Source organism: Prinia subflava, chromosome 10 (assembly GCF_021018805.1).
Source record: "Prinia subflava isolate CZ2003 ecotype Zambia chromosome 10, Cam_Psub_1.2, whole genome shotgun sequence".
Taxonomy (NCBI): Eukaryota; Metazoa; Chordata; class Aves; order Passeriformes; family Cisticolidae; genus Prinia; species Prinia subflava.
In genome coordinates, this window is record NC_086256.1 from 2,238,542 (window position 1) to 2,252,067 (window position 13,526).

Sequence of the window (13,526 nt, forward strand, 5' to 3'; positions counted from 1 at the left end):
TTTAATCAGAGCTCTCGTTTGCCACTTGTGAAGTGCGAGGGTCTGGGCAGGAGGCAGAAGGATTATTCGAATTATTCACCCTTTTGCAAAAGCTCGCCTCTCTGTACAGGTTTGTTTCATGCCTTATGGCAAGGCCTGGGTGCTCCGATGTGGCAGGGTAAAAATAAAATAAAATAAATATAGGCAAAGGCAACGGAGACTCACACAGAAAAATTCTTGACAAATTCTTTCTCTGTGTGTGTATCCGAGTGCACTCTGGTGTTTATTTTTTAAAATATTTACTCCAGGCTTTGTAATTTTCTCCCCATGTTACTTAGGAAGACGAGCCAGTGGAAATGTGTTATTATAATGGTTTTTATTATAATGGTTTTATTTTTCCTTTAAGAAGGCAGCATTCAGCCAAGGCCAGAGCAGCTGCTCGTGGGTGATTGTGGTGAGATGCAGAATGGAGGATCCTGGGCACTGAATTTTCAGCGCTTGATTTTGGGGGTGTGTGCTGGTTTGTTTGCTCTGAATTCATTCCTAATGCTCAGCCCCTTGATTCTGAAGGCTTTGAAAAGTCTTAGGGAAAACTGGGAGAGAAATCGAGCATCTGGAGCAGAGAGAAAGAGAGAAACCCTCGGCAGGGAAAGGCCCAAAATAGAGAGGATAGAACCCAACAGCACTCCAAGAACCGTGTCTGTTTACCAGACACCCTCCTGAGGCAAATCTTTCTTTTCCTACACTGTTTGGAGTATTTCATGTTTGGGAAACACTCGAGCTCTGTTGTAGGTTCACATAAATGTTGGAGATGATACAACTTTCTTTTATTAATGTTTTGATGAATTTTTAATTTTTTTATTAATGCTTTTATTAAATTTTTAACTAATGTTTGAGTCACTTCCCCAAACCTTGTGGAAGAAGAGAGTGGGTGGGCAGTGTGGGGTGTCTGGAGGCTGTGACAATTGGGTGGCAAGGACATGTAGTGGCTAAAATCCAGGAGTTTTGGGCACCCATTGCAGAAGAAGCTCTCCAACAATTCCATGCTCCCTATTTGCTGCTCTTTCAGCTGTACAGCCTTGAGTTTTCCTATCAGGGATCTCTCAGGATAACTTGGCTGCTCGAAGCTCACAGGACTTCAGGTGGCAGCTCCTTCCTGTCCCCTCAGGAAAGGGACAATGACCCTGAGCCATCAATCTGGGCATTCCCAGTGGCCACCACACTTTGCAGTGTCCTCTCCAGTCTTAGAGCTTTTTTCCTTTTCTTTTTTTTCCTTTTTTTAATTTTTTTTTTAATTTTATTTTCCAGTATATGATTTTTATAACCTCAGAAGGGATCAGTTGGAATCACTGATTTCACATTCCAGGATCCTCACCACTCCCCAAACTTGCTGAATTTTTGTGTGGATCATCTCATCCTGCCTGCACCTCTGCTGCTGCCCCTGCTGGGATGCAGCAGCAGCTGGAAATGGCTGTTTCACTCCAGCAGAGGTTCAGACAAAGCTCAGCTTCATTTCAATACCCCCAGCGTGGGCTGCAGGCCCAGGATCTGCCTGATGGGGGGAATTCCCTCCTTATTCCATGCTCCCCCCTCAGGAGCACACTGAGAAATTGCCAAATTCCAGCAGAGGTTTGCTCAGAACCAGGCAGGCCTGAAGTTAACTTTGGCTCCCTTTTGAGGACACCCAGCGATGGTAACTTTGTAACTGAGCATTTTGTTCTGCTCTCCATCGGCTTCCAAAGGAAGCACAAATTGCAGAGGTTGCAGTTTCAAGCCTGACAATAACAAGCAAACATTTACAGCCTGATTTGATCTGCTCTCACCCCGCTGCAATAACTTCCTTTGAAGGTTGCTTTGAGGTCCACGGCGATGCCTGGAGGCTGAGAACTTGATTTTGTTCTTCTCACAAGCCTTGAGCTCTGCAATCTCTCCTGGATGTCAGAGAAGCCTGGCAGCTCCTCTTGGCTGCCCATGAGTGTCCCCCATCCTTCAGGTGAGGGAAGCACCGAGCGTGGCCAGGCTGTGCTGAGGCATCAGTGGTGCCCATCCATCCATGATTCATAAATCAAGGGCTGCAGAAAAGCTGCACATTCCTCATTTCCTCATTCCAGGTGCACAGCAGCATCGGGATTTCTGTTCCATGTCCAGCTCTCCTGAGGCATTCCATGCTCCTGCCCATGAGGTGATGTTCCAAGGGTTGTTTCCCTCTTTCTGATGAAACCAGGCTGGAGGACAGGCAGTGGTGGAGTTTGGAGCTTGGATGAGAGAACTCTGCAGAGATGAGGGGTAGGGAAGGGGCTCTGTGCCCTCAGGACATCAGGCACTCATTCCCTGCTTCCTACAGCACCTCCCAAACCCGCAGATCCTTAAGAGTCCCTTTCCTCTTCTATGTTTAGAGCTACAAAGATTGTTTTTGGTATATAGCAACACTTTAGCACTTTCTGAGGATCTCCAAGCAGATATTAATTAGCTCCCGAGCACCTGTGGGAAGGGAGTAAACAGCCCAATTGCCACTTTATGGCAAGGAAATGACTGGCCAAGGTCATCCAGCCAGGCACAGGCGGGAGCAGCACGCAGCCATAAAACAAGAATTACACAGCTGCCTCTCCTCCAAAAAAGATGCCCCAAAATAAGAGCTCACCTGAACTGTTACTCAGATTTGGGGGGAAAATGTGCAAAGCCGTTCAAAAGATTTTTTTTCAGCTACATCACAAAGGCTCTGTAGCATTTTCCAGTGCTTGGTCCAGCTGAGACAAGAGCTGTGCTTGAGGAATGGATGCAGGAGTTATTGTATTCCTGGGAGGAGGCTCTGATAGGTCATTTTATTTCATTCTCTCAGCCTGATTTCCTAAGCATATGAACACATGCAGATAATGATAATTCTGATGTGTTTTCTGTAGCTAAGCATCAGCCTCATTTCCCTCTCCCTTTGCTAGGACCAAAACTCCTTGGTGGAAATAAGAACCAGAGCAGCTTCTGCAGCACTCTGGGAGCTGCTGCTTCTGCTGCCTCGGGCTGGGAGCAGCTCAGGGCTTACTTTGCAGGGTGGAAATTGAGGAGGAGAAACAGAATCCAGAAAACATTTTGAAAAACTCAGCAGATCAACATGTACTCTTTAAAGCTTTATAACAGCAGTTGTAACAGAGATCACCTCTTCACCTCCCTGAGCCTAAATAACTGCTCTAAATTCATCATCTCTTCACCTTCCCTTAATATCTGTTGTAAATTCATCATCTCTTCTCTTCCCTGAGCCCAAATTCCTGCTGCAGATTCCCCACCTTCTGTTGACAGTGTGGGACCCACCACAAGAAGCCACCCCTAAGCAGAGAGCAGGCAGAGCCAGCACCAGCCTCATTATTTTATCTCTCTCATTTGTCATTCCAACAGCCCTGTCCACTCTCACCCTATAAAAGAAATTATAATTGAAATCATGCTCGTGTGTTTTGAGGCAAGAGCGACTCTGGGATCATTTTGCTTTATCCAGGCTGTAACAAAAGCTGCCACAGATGCTTGTTCCACTTTTTTTCCTGCACAAAGAAATAAAGCACAGTTGCACAAATGACATGTATGTCAATCTTTAGGTCACAATGCTTCCTGCAGTTGTATCCCAAGTAGGAGACATCAAGCTAAAGGCATTTAAGAATTAACAGTCTGTACCCGAGACAAGAAATGGAGTTTATAAAACAGGTGGATGAAGACCAGTATTCACTTGCATCACATTAAAGCAAATCCGTTTATATTTTATTTCCTATATACTGACTTGAATGTGCATTTTTACCACAATCAGGCTCTGCAGCTCCTGGAGGATGTGGGATATTTGTAGGTGGATTTTTTTGGCCTGGTAGAACTTCAAAGCCAGGTTGGACAGGGTTTGGAGCAATTTGGGGTAGAGGAAGGTCCCAACCCAAACCAATCTGGAATTCTGTGCCCTTCCATGTAAGAAATGATCTGTGACAGGAGAATGAGGAGACACTGCCCAGAAAACTCCGTAGGGATCCTCAACTCCCCCAGCCCAGATTTGGCTTTTTCACCCTGAATCCACACAAAGGTCCCAGGATTCTTTTGCAATGCCATAATTTTTTCTCAAACCCAGGGCAGAGTTAGCACCTGGTGCTCCAGGCAGCCCCAGCTCTCCAGAATTCTGTGAATGCTCCCTTCCCTGAGCACTGCCATCCTGGGTGCGTATTAACCATGATTGAAACAACGCCCATTGGAAGTCTTAAAACCTTAACCACCGGTTTTACTTCTAAAATAAAGTAAACTGCCAAAAGTTCTGATAAAAGTGACAATTTATATTTTTAAGTAGTACGTCCGGAATTTTCCTATAGCTGTAGACAAAGGAATTCTTACCCAGATAAGTATAAGAGCACCAATAAATTTAAGGTAGCTTATGCAAGTTAGGCACTAATGAATGTCATCTTCTGTTTTGTCATGAAAAAAGATCTTTCTGCTGCTAAAGGAGACTGATTTAGATTATGAATAGCTGTAGTGATTTGCAAAAATGGCTCCAGAGAGATAGGCTGAGATTCCATATACTCATGGCACTTGAGGTTTCTGCCCTTTTTGTTGAAAATTAATTTGTCCTGTGGGTTATTGGATTCTAGCTCAGCCAATGTATATTGCTCAGTCATCACAAATTTACTTAAAATTTAGTGTAGCTGAAGTTCATTCAACAAGACAAAAGTCCACAGTTGAAAGCTTCTAAAAATCTTTTTAAAAAAACTGGCCGATGGTGTAATTGAAAGTGCCGGGATGAAGGAGATTCACAGAATGTTTTGCAGGTATCAATATTTGGTTAATTATGTCACAGAGGCTCTTCAGTTCCCTCTCTGGATGGTGAAAACAAAAGGGTGGTTGCTGTACCTTAAACTTACACTCCTAAAATCAGAAGTGCCTGGTACCATTTTCTACAGCTTCCTCCACTATTTCTTTAATTTGATACATTTTCTTTTTTATGGAATAGAGAAAGAAACTCTGGCTATAAAATGTCAAATGCCTCCTCTTACATACCATTTCTTTTTTTTTTTTTTTTTTTTTCATTTCCTTTCTTTTCCTCCTTTCTTTCCTTTGTTTGCCTTTACTGTACAAGAAGAAATTTCATTCATGTTCTTGGAATCCTATCTGAGTTTTCACTTCTTAGCTTAAACATTGGCTCTGCCTGTAAATTTGATCTCCCAAAGACAAATAGGTTCAGGTTAAAAAAAAAAAATCTAACTCTGCTCAAATCAGCAATCTTGTTTAAATTAAAAGGCTGTAACTAATTTGACTGATGGGTCCAAATCCTCTCTGAGCCCACGTTGGTGAATTGGATTCGGAATCCCCACCAAGAGGGGCTGGTGAAGGTTTTCAGACACAAACCAGGGGGAACTGGGTGCAAACACCAACGTGGGCAAGGAGGGGTGATCAGAGAATAAGCAGGTATTAAACATTCACAGCAGAGTGGTTTTTCATTACCTACAGAGGATAAAAATCTTCTTGATGAGAAATAATTCTCTGTATTTTAAGCTCTATCAAAAACAGTTTCACGTCTCTTTTAAATGATGGGGATTTTAAAAAAGAGAAAGATGAAGGTAAATAGTGCTGGTGGCATATGGAGAAAGCTCATTTTGTGCACAACCACTGATGATGGTCCCCAAATACCGAGTCCATAAACACTTTGTTTGTGTCCTGCCTATCAGGAATTACGCTTTAAAAATGACAAACGAGAATTTATAATTCAGTTTCAATTTAGTATTAAAGCCACTTCATAAACATCACAGTAAATTAAGAGGAAATACGGGAAACAAAAATCCTGACAGTCCAGATCTCTGTTCAGGTTGCTATTTTTTTTTTATATTTCCATTTTTTCCCTGGCTCTGGTGATACATCTGAACACAACTGATCAAGTTTCAGCTGCGAGGCTCTCAGCTCTTTGCTTGATACACAATTGCACGAAATGAGATACAGTGCCATAACCAAATCGTGACACAATGGACTGGAAATTTTAGATTAATAAACCTCTTTCGGAAGAGAACTAAATAACTTTTACAGTTTTATCTATGGCTATTTGTTTCTTTGAAGATTTATGGCCCTTGCAACAGATATGCATCTTATCTTTCACTCTTCAGATTACAGCAGGATGATTTTAAACAGGCTCCTGACTGGCACCAGCTGGAATTGCAGATGATCTTGCTTTAAAAAAAAGCTAAAAGTGAACTTGCAAATCAAATGAGAATATCATTATACGTGTCAGAGGGCTCTGAGAGCAGAATCTGCATCCAGCTAAACAAGATCTAATCCTAAACAAGATCCTCGGGCAGCTCTTTATCAGCCGGGAGCTTAACGAGGAATTCCAACCTTTCGTGCTGCCGCTGCTTTAATTGATTGACGCTAAAAGTTTAGAAACTCAAACGCGAGGCGCTCTCACAAAGCTCCTTTAAGCGAGGCTTCTCCTTTGAAAGCGGGCTCCTCGATTGAAAGTGGCAGCCCACATTTTTAGGTTTCAAGCAGCTCTGTCATTCCGGCAGGAATGCGTCTGCCACTTCACACGAGAGCTGGGCCTGAAAGACGTGTACTTTGAATCAGAGAATCAATAGAACACTTAATGGACAATTAGGAGAACAGCTGTAGGACTGTCAAAGGCCCATCTGTACACAGCTCGGCTGGACAGGGCACGGAGCTGCTCTCACTGCCCCGGGGCACCGCTCCATCACCAGCCCCCTTTCATTTCCCAGCCGCCGCTAATGGAGGATTCCTTTTTCATTACAAATTTTAACACGTGTAGAAAATTATGGAAATTGCTCGGGCCGTTTGTCAACTTATATCATGTGAATTGATCAATAAATTTCACCACTTTGTTGTTAATGTAGATAAATTTTGGCATTTAATTAAGGCACACGTGGAAATGTGGCCACTTTTAATTTCGGCAGATGCTCGCTTTTCATCTGTAATCCGGGGATACATTGGCAAATACAATTCAGTCGCTAAATATTTATAGACAACATGACAATTCCTAAAAGAGTTATCATCAATGATTTTGGTTCTGAAACAATTAGCATTGTTTGAAAGAACTCATGTGGAAAGCCGAAATAAATTCTGAACAGCAGATCAAATTACTGCTACACAGGTACAGTGAATGCATAAAGCACATCAATCTACACACGGTATAAACACACGATTATTCCAGGAATACCGCTCTGTGCACAAACATGGAAATCCTGATCAGCCAAGGTACAAACTCCCACATCCATAAATACTCGTGCACACATAGAAAGTGTTTACAGATTTCTCTGCATGAGACCACCACAGTGATATTTATCCTTAATGGAGCTGCTTTGCAAATGTATAATTGATCTCGGGAAGTAACACCACGGAAGGAAACATTTCATATAGAAACACTTCATGTAGGGGAGGTAAGAGTTGATAAAAGCATTGCTGCTTGTAACAATAAATGTATTTAACTCCTTTTAAAATACCAAGTGAATTTTCACCCTGTGATAATCAGGGATCAGCCTTTAAACTTCCCAATATTTTTTAAGCACACACAGATTTGGCCAGACAATAAGAAACATAAATGAACATTTTAGGCTTTCTATATGGCCTGAGGGAGGCCGAGATGAAATCCTGCCTCTGACAGCCAGAGGCCCCAGACACAGCACTCAGCAGCCAGGCTTGACATGATGAACTGCCCAGGCTCCTCTGAGAGCCAGGGGGCTTTGCCTGGTGCTGCTGCTGCTGCCGGAGCCTCTGGGGCAGCAAAAACCTTCAAATCCCATTGCTGGGGCTGCTGAAATCCCCCTGACCAAGCAGCTCCTGCCCTGACCTGCAGCTTGTGCCTGAAGGACTCGTTCAGGTCCTGCAGGATGAACTTGTGCCAGGAGCAGCCTGAGCAGGGGGATCAGGGGTGCTCACGCTCTGCTGGTGCTCAGGAGGACTCTCAGTGCCTCGGGCACACGGGTCCAGCACTCCCCACAGCCCCACAGCCCCGTCCTCCAGGCACAGGGGACACAAACAGCACCCACAGGTAAAACTCCTTCTGCCTGACTCCTTTGTGTTCTTCTCTGTTTTCATTGCAGGGCAAAATCATCCAGCTCGATAAGAAAAGAAAAAAAAGAGACCACTCAGACACACCGATCATTTTTAAATTGGAGTCTCTGGGTTTGTGGATTTGTCACCACTGCAGCACGTTTTATTTCCAGGTTTTCACAGAAAGTGCTCAGCAGATTCCCTGAAGTTGTTGGGAATGCAGGGAAGAGAATGGGAATCCTGTTCCAGCTGAGATTCTCTGGCCTGCAGCCGAGGATTTGCAATTCACACAGAGAGAACAGGGAATGCACTTGCAGGAACTGGGGGGATCTGAACCACAGGGGAATATCTGGACAGCACAGAATACACTCCACAAATACAGAACGTTCTAACCAAATCATGAGTCACTGAAGTGATCTCATTAGCCTTTCCTCTTGAACAGAAAGCTTTGTCTCAGCTTACCAAGGCTTTTTTAAAATTGTTTTTGCATTTCACAGCATTGGCATTTACTCTTCCTGGACCGGATCAGCAGCAGTTCATCAGAACATGCCCAGGATTCCTGTTCCTGACGGCTCCACGATGCAGGATCTGCTCTTGCTGAGAAGGAACCCTGCTGGAGAAGGAGGAGAAGGGTTCCCTCAGAGCCAGGCTGTCCCTGCAGCTCCTGCCAGTGCCACCACCCCTGCACAGGTACTCAAAGCCTCAGCTGTGCACACAGAGCAGGGGATGATCCCAGGGATGGGCAGGGGACTCCACAGCTGCATCCCACAGCCTGGGACTCGTGCCTGGCACGTGCAATTAGAACAACTTTGGAAGCACAGGGAGCTTAAAGGCCTAAAAAAATCTTAAAGGCCTAAAAAAATATCACCAAATCCCTGAATCCCAACCTGGCAGATCCATCCTGGAAGTTGGCCTTGCTGTGAACTCTTCATGGGTGAGGTGAAAAATGCTTGACAATCTGAGGCAGTGCTTGTTTCTGAGGGAATTGTGAGGAATATTTACTTAACTTTTCATGGTGAAGGCTCAAACCCTGGATAGAAGGGGATCACACTACAGTGAGCAACAAAAAAGTCCATTAAACAATCTTTGTTTTTTAAAAAAAATCTCAATAACAACAAACCCATTTGTCTGTTTCACCAGCAGAGCATTTTTGTGGGAGATCCCTATTTATCTGATTTATTAGAAATGCTCCATTGAGACAGAAAGCATTTTTCTAATAAACCAAGAGGTTAGCACTATTGTTTTCAGTACAGCTGACCCTTGGATTTGCTGTAAAACCAGAATCATTAGAAATGCTCCACGGGTTATATTGGAGCATTTCTAATGAAACAGAGGGTCAGCTCTATTGAAATAATGTAAAATATCTAGATTCATGAGAAAAACTCTACTGAAATGCATGGAGCGTTTCTAATAAATCCAGATTTTAGTGGAGCTCAACCCTGAATCCATTAAAACATTATCAAAAAATAGTTTCTGAGCATGCACCTGAAGAACTTTTTTCTGTGTTAATCTCTCATTTATTCTAAAATGCATTGTAAAAATAGCAAAAGGCATCAGTGAAAATTTCTTATTTAAAGTCTGCCATTTCCTTCCCTTCCAAGGAGCAGAGAGACACTGCTGCCACCAGGAATGGGATCTGGAATCCCATAACCTGTGCTGGAGCAGCTCCCAGGAATGGGATCTGGAATCCCATAACCTGTGCTTCAGCCTTTCCCAGGAATGGATCTGGAATCCCATAACCTGTGCTTCAGCCTTTCCCAGGAATGGATCTGGAATCCCATAACCTGTGCTCTAACAGCTCCAAGGAATGGGATCTGGAATCCCATAACCTGTGCTGCAGCAGCTCCCCGGAATGGGATCTGGAATCCCATAACCTGTGCTGGAGCAGCTCCCAGGGATGGGATCTGGAATCCCATAACCTGTGCTGGAGCAGCTCCCAGGGATGGGATCTGGAATCCCATAACCTGTGCTGGAGCAGCTCCCAGGGATGGGATCTGGAATCCCATAACCTGTGCTGGAGCAGCCCCCAGGGATGGGATCTGGAATCCCATAACCTGTGCTGGAGCAGCCCCCAGGGATGGGATCTGGAATCCCATAACCTGTGCTCCAGCAGCCCCCAGGAACAGGGATCAGCACCTCACTGCAGCCTGTCCCTCTTCAGGGACATTCCTAATGCAGCAGAGCACAAAAAGACCCATCCCAGACCATTCCCACCGATGGAAGAGCTCCAGGGAGGAGCTGCTTGTGGAGAGCTCTCAGCAATCTCAGCCTTTTCCCAGAGTGGAATTGTAGGAGGGATCGTGGTTTTCCAACAGGACCTAGCAAGGGGCTGGAGCACGGCTGGGTCAGTTCCCAGGGGATCTTTTCCTACACTCTGGGAGCCTGAAGTGTCTTTACTGAGAGATGTAAAGGATCTCTGCCTTCAGGAAGGGGAGTCATAAATAAAAGCCTTGTTGGGAAATGCAGGTGTGGTGCAGTTTGGGCACAAAGTGGGATGAATTCCCAGGCACCCTGAATCTTCCACAGTCTGCAGGTGAGATTCCTGATGGAGAGATTGCATTGCTTGTACACTAAGAGAAACCCCAGCCTGATTTCCCCTGCAAGTTGGATGTTTACTCTCAATTTACAGTCACATGGTCAGCAATAGAATGAGATTTTTTAAATCATCACCAAGCTTTTTGTACCATTTTTAGTGTACAGCACTATTCAAAACCTGGAGGACTTCCAGGTTTTATTTAAGGCAGATTAAGCTGCTGTAATCTTGTAAAGTTATGTCCTAAAGATGAGATGGTTTGGGCTTAGTGCAGTTTCAAATCACACACCCATGGCAGGTGACATCTTTAACCTGTGTGTCCACTCACCACAACTGGTAATTTGATAACTACCTGAAAACTGGGGCCTAGGGTAAGAAAAATCAGGTATTAATTGCAGCATGTTATGAGCCAGGTCACGTAAAAACCAAAGAAGTCTTTCTAATTTATTGTTTCACATCAAAACAAGAAGTAAACATGGGCAGATTTATTTTAAGGGTTTGCAGGAGTCCGTGCCTCACTTGGATGATCAAACCCCTCCTCAGAGCTGAGCTGAAGTGAATTTTGTCAGAACTTTTTCCAGATGAACTTCTTGTGAGAGTGTGGCAAGTTTTGGTGATGCTGATGCTGCTAATTCTCACTTCTCTGGTATTTTTAAAGTTTATTATTGCATCTCTCAGCTTCTAGAACTGCTGCAGACACGGAGCTGCAGGCAGCAGCCAGGCACAGCCCTGGGGAAGAGTCTGGAGAAGGGTTTGGACCAGCCCCAGCCACCCCTGCCCTCAGGTAACACATCTCAAAAGCTCTGAAAACAAAACAAAAGTGATGCTTGCATTTATGGGCTGAAAGACCTGCACTGACCAGGCCAGAATTGACGACACCAGTGTTATATTGGGTTATTTCAGGATAATTTGTGTAAAATGAAGCACGGGAAGACAATGCACTGCTGCAGAAGGCTGGTGTGTGCTGTAGCATTTTCCAGCACACTCTGGCTGCAGTCCCTGTGCTTTCAGCAGGCAGCAGAGCAGCTGGATCACCCCTGTTTATTCTATAAATGCACACCCTCAGCCTGTCTGCAGCTCGTCAGACTCTGATGCTGCTCCTTTGGCTGCTTTGTACCCACATCTACAGAAAATGTATAGGCAAAGTATATTAATATAATTCTATCTCAACAGATTTAATTCTTAAATGCTACATATACTTGGTTAATCTCTCATTTTAGAAGTAGGAAAGGTTAGATTATAACATCAGGTTAGCTCTCTTTGAAGCAGGTAATAATTAAGTTGATTCACTGTTGCAATTACTGTCAAATCCCCCTTAATTACCACGGATTTTATAGCAGCTTCATTATACGTCTGCTGTAATGCATTGTGGCCCAAAGGAGAAGTGTTGCAGGAAATTCTGCATAGCATGTATAATTCTAACCTGCAGTTAAAGCTCCTAGTGAAAGCCTCTGCACTAAATTTATCTTTTTTTGACATTTTCTCCCCCGTTATTTAAAGCAGTTGAGCTGGAGTAGCACCACTAAAACATACACCTAACTTCCTAAGTGAAAATGGATCTCTTCATGGGCATGAGGAATAAAAATGGGAAAATTATAAAATTAGCAGCAAATTATCCTTGGGAAACAGCTCAGCAACAATGAAGAACATTTCTGGTCTGGTGTCACTGGGGGAGAAAACCCCTGCCCCGTGCTGTGTGTGCTCCTCTGAGCAACCTCTGAAATCCCACTGAAAACAGTTTGTGGGGCAGTAAGAATTTGCTGGAGCACTCCGCTCTCCACGAATATTTTCATCCATTGTTCCTATTTGAATTTTATAAATGGAATTTTGAAAGCAGCTCTCCTTTTGAACTGACCCTCCGAGTAACTCCGGGCCCGCCGCAGCCTGGCGAAGCTGCTGCTCCCTGGCTCACGTGTCACTGCTTGTTTCCATTGGAAAAATCTTTACAAATCAGGGTCTGTAAATTGAGCCTGCAACAGTTCCAAACAGATAACTGAATAATGTGTGCCACGGATTCCCTTGTAGGGAAGGAATTTACTCCCCAGCACATATTAGCTGCAGAAAGGGCTCCAGTGTCAGTGACACTATTGGCAGCTGTGTTAACAGTGAAGGAGCTGCCTTTGTACAGCAGCACAGTTATTAAATTTCTCCAGAGACCATGACTCATTAATCAAATATTCATACATCTCTGTAAATACACGCTGAACAGAGAATACCCTCAGAGCTGAGCATCCCAGCACAAGTGCTCTTTCATGTGGCCCTGCCAGAGCCCTGAGAACATGCGGTCATGTTTTGCATTTCTAATGCCCCGTGTGCTCCAGAGCACCCCGAGCCCTAAAAACAGAACACAAGTGATCCCACTGATGGCAAGTGTTACACAGCCACAATTAAAATTGCTTCACTATGGCTTCATAGCATCTTTTAAAGAGTGAGGACACTGAATCAATTCTTCTGTTCTTTGTTTACCATCAGACAAGTAACTTTTTCCCATACGGATGGAGGAACCCAAGGCCATGCTCCTTTTAATACAAGAATTTGTATTAGCATGGAAACAACAAACCAATGGTTGGACTGGGAAGGCAAAAAACTTCATATATTTGCAAAGCATGGGCCTGTTGTGTTGAATAAATGCTGTATTTTGTGTTTCCTCACTGCCAGACACATCTCACCTGCTCCAGATGTGAGCACGTCCCAGGTTTTGCCTTTGGTCAGGTCGAGATCACAGCCCAGAGCTGAGGCCTCTCTGAGAGCAGCTGAAGTTCTGCTCTATGAGCCTTTAAAACAATTTCTGACTTTCCTAATCCATGTCCAGGCCTTTGGGTTTGAGTGTTGCAGGTTCTGATTGACCCTCCAGGCTCACTGTGGACTGAAGTAGAAAAATGCCTTTAAAGAGGGTTATTTGTAAATGGGGATGATCCCACTGCTGGATGAAGGTTTAAATTCTGCACTGCTGTGCTCTGCTGGACTCAAGGGAACAGGGAATGGAAGGAATGACCTGAATTCTCAAGTG